Below are 9,572 nucleotides of genomic sequence, written 5' to 3' on the forward strand. Positions count from 1 at the left end.
CAACGCAGCCAGCTGTGGAAGGCGACGACGAACGCGGGAGCAGTGGCACGAGCGCGTACCGAGCGCGAGCACGAGCCGCTTGCTTACCGCGACTACGACTACGACGACGACTACGACGATTACGACAGGAGATGCCGACAGCCCGGGCGCATAAGGTGCTTCGCACTTAAAATATTTCTGAGTACGCCAGAAATATTTTAGGTGCGAAGGTTCACACAACGTCCACCAAACAATCGTTTGTGTCTGACATCATCGGCAAAATGAGGAGAGTGGTAACGAACTCTTCCCATAAATTTTGCGCTAACAGCAAAGTATGAACAGGTTGACTATCACTGCTGACATTAGAATATCACAACCTCTCATATTTACAAAAAAAAAAAAAAAACTCACGGCGGTTGCGAGTATGCAATGCAATGTTTAACGGGCCCTTCACCAGGTTTTCCCCTTCTAAACAGACAAGCGCAGCGCATACTTCACGTGGTGACGATCATGTCTGCAAAGTACTAAAGTGCTGCGTGCCGCGAAAACTGCTGAAATTTTAAACCAAACGCAAGGCGTCCTCCCTCTCAAGGAAACCCAGCTCCCAGCCGAAGAGTCGAGGTAATACGCTAAAACGCCATGACGTAAATCACACTGCTAGCTCACTCACCATGACACGTTACTCGGTAAATCGTACAATGCGGAACGCGCTACGCCGCCTCCGGAAATGCGCCGCTCGGCAAAAAAAAAAGGTAGAGAAGAAGAAAAAAAAAATAGCGACAGAACCAATCTCACGAGGACTGTCGCCGGCAAAGCATTAGAATTGAATCGATATAGCGACGCGACGTATTTCCGCTGCCGAAACGAGTTATTTATGAGGCGTATACTGCAGCTGGGCTCAATTTGCGCACTTCCCTAAAACACTCGAGTGACATCTAGCGCCGCCGCCGCGAAGCCTGCGCGTGGCCCACGTCCGCAATGCATGGCGTGTCGGTGGGTGGCGCACGCTGAGGAACGCGTCATGCGGCAACCAGGCTCCTCTCTCGCGCCCCGATGTTGATGCTGATGTTGATGTGGCTTCACCTTTCAGAACGGGCTGGCGCTAGTGCTGCGCCCTAGCCATGATAACAAGTATTAAAACATTAAAAGAACAGTGTCACTGTCATAAAAGAAAAGAAACAAACAGGTCAACCCAGCGTGCCTCTGCCTACCTTCCTCCTCCGCAGTGCTTCTCGTTTCTCCTTCCCCTTCACTCAACGTCACCTAGACTTTCACCCACGTTGCGTTGGTTTGTCGTGGCGTTGCTCCTTCGTACTTTCCCCGACGCGCGATTACCTTCCCCTCCAGGCGCCTGCCTCCTCCTCTTCCTTCGCGGCTTCGAAAAGACATTCGCCGATTGCGCTAGCGGGCCAGTTACGCTTGCGCGTAAAACTCCCGATACAGATTTCTGTTGATCAATACATGCTACATAAAAGTTTTACCGAGGGTGAAAGAAGCCCGCGAATACACGCAAGGTGCCTCGAGCGGCCAGTCGCGCGGCAATTATTCGCGAGCTTCTTTCACGCTCGGAAAAACATTTTATGTAGCACGCATTGTAAACATTGCAAACTTGCAACAGAATCCAGCTTTTTGCCTAAATTGGTACATTAAACGCTGGGCTGTTACGCGCCCACGCACTAATTGCGGCCTTCAAACACTCTCCTACTGTCTTCCCTCAACACTTAACGAATACAAACGAAGTGATGAAAACATACGCCATGTATCCAAGAACACATTACTGCGAATACTGTTATGAATGTTAACTTTTCTGTGTGCCACTTGAAAATTATTTCTTTGCCGTTTCAAAGTTGTGACATTTCTGCTCTTGCTGTATGTATTTTTTTTATTTGCCACAAATATGCATAATGAATATGTTGCCACGTTGTTGCCTGTTGTTCACGAGGAGGTGGGACCATTCAAGCTGCCGTTAAGCAGCTTTTATTCTGCCATCCCTACCGCTTATGTACGTCAGTGTACTTATGTGGTAAATAAACTTCAATTCAAGTACGCGTAGATTAGCTTTTGCAAAAAAAAAAAAAAAAAAAAAAAACATGGTTAGCTTATAGCCTATTAATATGGCGGCGCAGCTAGATTCAATAATTTCTCTTCTCTGAAAAGCGCTATAGTACCCCGGATTGTTCATTCCCCCTGATGAAGCCCGTGCTGAGGTCAATTTACGCGGCGGTGAACAAACAGATTTGGGAAGATTAGCTTTTGCAAGAAAAAAAATTCCACGCAGGAAATCCTCTGGGAGTTGCCAAAGTATGCGTAAGCATTGTGCCGCTTGCTCATCTCCACGCAGCCCGGTGTCATTATCAGTGTTACGACATTTCATCCGGCCAGTACAAACGACAGCGCTGCGGCGACACTAACTGCATGGTGCGGACAGTGGCGCATGGAGCATTGATTACGCAAGCAAAGTACTGCAGGTGGTGGCGCCAGGTGCGCCGATGACGCTCCGATCATCATGAACCGTTATCGCTATTTAGCGCCTCGTCCATCCTTGCGGAAACATTATGGACGGTGATCAAAGGACTCCGGCGGCGGGACGTACACCGATCAAACGTACTCTGGCGCGGCCGTGCGGTACGTACGTATATTGAAAGTGATCCGCGAAGCGGACAGAGAGTGCTGACTGCTGATAGCTGCACGCGCTGTGTTTTTGCCGCTCCGCGTTGAAGAGAGACGCGTCGGCGCATATCTTCAAAGCGCGATCGTCTCACGGGAAGGACGGACGGGCGGACTGTGGACAGTTTTCTCGTTGAGTAAGCATAGAAATGCTTACGCATTTAAAAATAAGGTTGGTGGGCGCGTAACTTCCTAATGTTCATTGTATCGATTTAGGCAAAAAGCTTGATTCTGCTGCAAGATTGCAATGTTTCTGATATGAGTAGTACCCTGAATCGTATCACATTTAAAAGAACATGCTCCGCGTTGAAGAGAGACGCGTCGGCGCATATCTTCAAAGCGCGATCGTCTCACGGGAAGGACGGACGGGCGGACTGTGGACAGTTTTCTCGTTGAGTAAGCATAGAAATGCTTACGCATTTAAAATAAGGTTGGTGGGCGCGTAACTTCCTAATGTTCATTGTATCGATTTAGGCAAAAAGCTTGATTCTGCTGCAAGATTGCAATGTTTCTGATATGAGTAGTACCCTGAATCGTATCACATTTAAAAGAACATGTGAGTTGATATTCGTAACATGTGAGTGATATTCACTTTTTGTGTGTGTGGAAGGAGGGGGGGGGGGGAAGCAAGCACTTTGCATAATATGCGATTTCCTTGCTTTAACCAGAGGAATCCAACAGCAAATAAAACGCCTAATAATTATAATAATAACACCAAGGATGATGACGATGTTTATTTCTTCAGCGTTTTACTCAAGTAATTTAAGAGTAAATCAATAAATACAAGACAGTGATATAGCGTCTTTGGTAATCAGGGAAAATTCGACCTCAAGCCACCTCCTGAATTGTAATGACAACGTGAACAGAGCGCTGAAGGTCCACGTTGGACTGGTGGGGCTGGACGCGCCCCGAGGGGGGGGGGGGGGGGGGGCGGGGGGGGGGTTACAACGCCCGAAATTCCCTCCCGTCGGTGCGCCACTGGGTTCAGCTTGTTTTTGCAATTTAGTAAGGTTATTTCAGTATCTTTAAACTCGTTTAACGCGTCTGGGTCACGGCTATCACAAACGCACGGTAAGAGAAGACGCATGGTTTGCGAGCGTGTTTAGGTTTATTTACATGCCTGTAAGGAAAATGCTTTTGGTATACTGAGCACGAGATGTTACTGAAACGGTCCTGCGCCTTATCAGGCGATGAACACGAAAGTATGGTATTCCAGTTTAACGAGCTTATTTCGTCACGAAAGCAAGAGAGAGATTGTGAATTTATGTCTTGGAAATAAGTGTCTGATTTCACTGGGTAGCTCTGCTTAATTTCTGCAGCAATAATTAGCAAAATTGGCAAATGAACACTAATAGTGATACTAATCGACCATGGTGCAGTAGGTTAGTAGAATTTGTTATAAATAGATCTATCAAGGTTGCTGTAGTAGCTGTAAAGTCAGTCAGGATAGTTATAACATTGTACTTAGAACGTTTGAAAGGCCGTGCCAAAGAAGTAGATTGGACAGGTCAGCTTGTTTGTTTGTTTGTCTGTTTGTTTATTTGTCCGTCCGTCCATCCGTCCGTCCGATTCCAGAGCGCATTCAATCTGGATGAATTTCCATGAACTTTCTTCAAAATTAAATCTGTCCGTTACGTAAGACAATGGCTCATACCCCCTTAAGTAATGGCTCATACCCCCGCAAACGCGGCCTCCCCATTACGACAACAGAAGTGAAATTCTACGATGGAATGACTAGCTGCAACGCAGCCAGCTCTGGAAGCAGACGACGACGGCGAACGCGGCAGCAGTGGCACGAGTGCGTGCCCAGCACGAGCCACCAGTGCAGCTCTGAGAGCAGCTGGTTTATTTAGCGTTACATCGCCAGCGCAGGCTCCCGTATACAAGCTTGAAAAATCGTGGCAAGAACAGCGTCGACCGGAGAGGAGTTATATGCTAAAGCACAAAATAAGAAATTCCACCAACCTGCAAAATCCTGACAAGTTGATTGAATGCGTACGTCGCCGCTGCCAGTGCCAGAGAGAAACTAGCTCTCCAGTGAAACACCGCCCCCAAGACAGAAGCGATAGAAGGCTGAGATTACTCAAGTAGTTGGCGGTTCATGCAGATCAGTCCTGGTCAGGTATCAGGAGAAGCGCCGGCCTCTGCAAAATTCACACATGTTGATTAAATGACGTGCGTACGTCGCCGCGCTGCCGCTGCCAGACATCCGTTTATTAATCTCATAACTTTGCGTCAGCACATGCCTCAGCAGGGTGAGCGAACAATGCGCCGTACTAAAGCGCTTTTCAGAGAAGAGAATTGATTGAATCCATTCCGCCGACATATTAACAGGTTATGGGCTTACCTTTTTTGCAAAGGCTAATCTGCAGATCTCCATTTATTCATAGCGTAGATTGGCCTCAGCAGGGGGAGTTCAGAATGTGCCATAGTGGAGCTTTCCAGAAAAGAGAAATGAGTTATCCACCAGCAACGCCATTTTAACAAGCTATAGGTTTACCTTTTTTTCCGGAAGCTACTTTGCGGATATCCGTTTGTTCATCGCGTAGATCGGCCTCAGCACGTGCTTCTGCAGGGGGGGTGAATTAGGCGCCGTATTTTAGCTGAGCTTTTCCGAGAAGAGAATCGATTGAATCCATTTGCGCCGCCATATTAACAGGCTTATAGGGTTGCCTTTTTTTGCGAAAGCTAATCTGTGGGCATCCATTTATTCATCGCGTAGATTGGTCTCAGCACACGCATCAGCAGGGGCGTGGGAAATGCGCCGTACTAGAACTTTTCATGGAAGAGAAATGACTGAATCCACCTGCACCGCCATTTTAACAGCCCATAGGCTTACCTTTCTTTCCGGAAACTACTCTGCGAATATCCGTTTATTCATAGCGTAGATTGACCTCAACATATGCATCAGCCGGAGGAAGGGTAAATGCGCCGTACTATAGAGCTTTTCATAGACGAGTAATGATGGAATTCATCTGCATCCCCATTTTAACAGCCTATAGGCTCACCTTTTTTTTTCGGAAGCTACTTTGCGCATATCCGTTTAATCAACACGTAAATTAGCCTCAGCACGTGCATTAGAAAGGGGAGTGAAGAATGAACCATACTAGAGCTTTTCAGAGGAGATAATTGACTGAACCCTTTGCGCCACCATATTATCAGGCATATTATATAGTCTTACCTTTTTTTGCGAAGCCTAATGTGTGAATATCCGTTCAGTCGTCGCATAAATTGGCGTCAGCACGTGCATCGGAAGGGGGAGGGGAAAATGAGCCGTACTAGAGCTTTTCATAAAAATGACTGAATCCACCTGCACCGCCATATTAACAAAATATAGGCTTACCTTTTTTTTTTTTTTTTTTTTGCGAAGGCTAATCTGCGCATGTCCGTTTATTCATCGCATGAATTGGCATCAGCATGCATCAGCAGGGGGGGGGGGGGGGGTGCCATCCTAGAACTTTTTATGGAAGATAAATGATTGAATCCACCTGCACCGTCATTTTAACAGCCTATAAGGCTTACCCTTTTTTGCGAAAGATATAATCTGCGAATATCCGTTTATTCATCGCGTAAATTGAGCTCTGCACGTGCATCAGCAGGGGGAGGGGAAAATGCGCCGTACAACTTTTCATGGAAGAAAAATGACTGAATTAACCTGCACCGCCAATAACAGCATATATAGGCTTACTTTTTTTTTTTTTTTTTTTGCGAAAGCTAATCTGTATGATTGTATAAGTTGGACCCCTTGCTACGGCTACAACTGCCATCTAGCCTTTCCCGCGCCGAAACAACCTTGCTGTGCCGCTTGTGGCTGGGAGTGGCGTTCACGAACGCTTACTCATATCGTATGAGAATGGCCGAGAGCCCGATGTTCGACGCCTGTATGTGCGAGGAAACCACCGAGCACCTATTGTGTACCTGTCCTCGCTACGACGCACAACGCCTCCCTCTCAGGACACCTTCAAACCGACTGGACTCGAGACTGTTCTCGGACCGTGACTACACCCGTCACTGGCACAAAAAGCGATGCCGGCACTAGTACACTACTTGAAGTGCACCTTTTTAAGAGACCGCTTATGTGTCCCTGCGCATAGTCCCACGTGTACTCAGTACTCTCTCTCTCCCTCTTTTCCACTTTCTATTCTCCCTTTCTCTTACCCAGGGTAGCAAACCGGACGCTTGTCTGGTTTAAAGCTCATCCACACGCGTTTTCGCTGACCCGTTTAAGTACCGCCAACCCCTCCTCCTCCACGCTCCTCCCTCGCTCACCCCCAACAGTTTCCGGCGTCAAGCGGAACTTACGTAGTCCCAGCTTCCGTTTTTAACGGAAGCTGGGACGAGGAACCGGAAATCCCGGAAGTAGAAAAACAGGAAACGGAAACCCCGGAAGCGGAAACTGCGGAAGCGGAACTGGTTTGAGCGGCGAATCAGGGAACAGCGGCGCACATGAAAGGTTGGCTCTACTAGGTCACTCTAGCGCTACTTAGCAAAAGCGGCGGTGGCGCGTGGATGGAGGGGTTTTAGTCTGGTTGACCTCCCTGCCTTTCCTCTCCTTGCTCTCTCTCGCTAATCTGCGCATATTCGTTCATACATCGCATGAATTGGCATCAGCGTGCATCAGAGGAGTGAAGAATGCACCGTACTAGAGCTTTTCAGAGAATTGATTGAATACGTGTGAGCCGCCATATTAATAGGCTATAGGCTTAACTTTTTTTTTTTTTTGCGAAAGCTAATCTGCGGTTATCCGCTTATACATATCGCAAAAATGCGCCGTACAAGCGCTTTTCAGAGAAGATAAATAATTAAATCCACCTGCACCGCCTTGAACAGCATATAGGCTTACTTTATTTTTTTTTTATTTTTTTTTTGCGAGAGCACTCTAAATATCCGTTCATAGCATAAATTGGGATAAGTACGTGCATCAGCAGGGGAAGTGAAGAATGCGCCGTACGCTACAGCCTTTCATAGAAGAGAATGATTGAATCCACCTGTACCGCCATTTTACCAGGCTTACCTTTTAAGTATGAAATGCTTTTAGCTGCCGTTGTCGGCGACCTTAAAGAGACCTTGAGCGAACGGCTCGGAATTTTCGCTCAAGGTCTCTTGAAGGTCCCGGCACTTAAGACGAGAATGGGCGCGACAACGAAATGGGAACCTGCAAGAACATCCGGGCATCGTTGCGAGAGCAAAGCGGATCGTCCAGGCAACCAGTCAAAATTTAAGAAAATGCGGTCTCCGGCCCCCAACCCCTTGTACAGGACCGCATTACATACGTTAGTTACTGCCAAAACAAGTTACAAAAAATATTGTTTCCGATTTCTTCCTAATGTTTGTACAATACTGCCAAAAGAAGTTACAAAAAAATATTACTTCCGATTTCTTCCTAATGTTTGTACAATATTGCTCAAGCTGTAACTTCTTATGTGCTAAACTTTAATTTGTCATTTCCAATAGCGACGTTCAAAAAGCAGATACAGAGCACCATACACTTGTCATCTTTTGGCGCTGACACAGGGCTGCCTGCAGTAGCGCACCTAAGATCTGTGCCAGGGGGGAGCAAGCAATTTGCATAATATGCAATTTCCTTCATTTAGCTAGATGAATCCAACAGCAAATGAAATGCCTAATAATTATAATAATTTAATGAAACCAAGGATGATGACGATGTTTATTTGTTCAGCATTTTACTCAAAGTAATTTAATAGTGAATGAATGAATACAAGACAGTGATAGAGTGTTTTTGTTAATCAGGGAAAATTAGACCTCAAGCCACCTCCTGAATTGTAATGACAATGTGAAAAGAGCACTGAAGGTACACGTTTAAGTGGTGGGGCTGGACGCGTCGGGGGGGTTACAACACACGAACCCCCTCGCCCGTCGGCGCGCCATTGGCTGCCTGTGCTCTTTCCAAAGCCAGCGATCCGTGAGTTCCGCAACGCGGGTTTTGTGCCGCCTCCTTCGAGAGATGGCGCCAGGCCGGCAGCGTCTGGCGCGGCGCGGATGGTTGTTAAGCCGAGACGAGACTTACAAGGTTCAGTTCAAAACAGCTTCATTTCGGCTCAGTAAGCTTTCAGGCCTGCGTCGCGGCACCAATCTGCTTTTCCGGTTGCAATTTCATGCTTACATCTACTCTCGATTACGGGAGAGCCAACATTTCTTTTTTTTCCCGGTAGCTACTCTGCGCATATCCACTTATACATCGCGTAAATTGGCCTCAGCACGTGCATCAGAAGTGGGAACGCAAGCGCCAATGGCGGGCGGATGCTGCTAACCACGACGCCGAGCTAACTCGAAATATCGAACGCATGCGACAACGGCGAGCCGAGGAGCCGGCGTTGCGGGCAGAGCAGGTACGACGCAGAGAACGACGTCACTAACGGAGCTGCCAATGACGCACGCGCTTGGGTGCGGCGTAGAGAACGACGTAACTGACGGCGCAGCCAATGGAGACGTCTAGCGATAAATGGGACGAACGGTTTTTCGTTTCGCCTAGCCAGTATACAGCTTTCGCTGTAAAACACGGCACCGAACGGCAAGAAGCTTAAATTAGTGAACGTCGAAGCAGCTAGGCCTAGCGTCGCCGCGGTAGTGGCTACGGCTGCCAGCAAATCTGCGTGCGAGAGTGCCGCGGTTCGAGGGAGGCATTGTTCGAGGCGGCGAGATAATAAAAATGGTGGCGGTGTTGGCCTTGATTAATGGCATTTCGGACCTGCGGTCACCGCAAAACGTTCGGAAAATCTGGTGGGGAAGGGTTCTTGCGTCCGAAATTTCAGGGATCGAATCGCGGCCGCGGCGGCCGCATTTCGATGGCGGCGAAATGCAAAAACGCCCGTATGCTTGCGTTGTAGTGCACGTTAAAGAACCCCAGGAGGTCAAAATTAATCCGGAGCCCAACACTACGGCGTGCCTCATATTCAGAACTGGTT

Source organism: Dermacentor silvarum, chromosome 6 (genome assembly GCF_013339745.2).
Source record: "Dermacentor silvarum isolate Dsil-2018 chromosome 6, BIME_Dsil_1.4, whole genome shotgun sequence".
Taxonomy (NCBI): Eukaryota; Metazoa; Arthropoda; class Arachnida; order Ixodida; family Ixodidae; genus Dermacentor; species Dermacentor silvarum.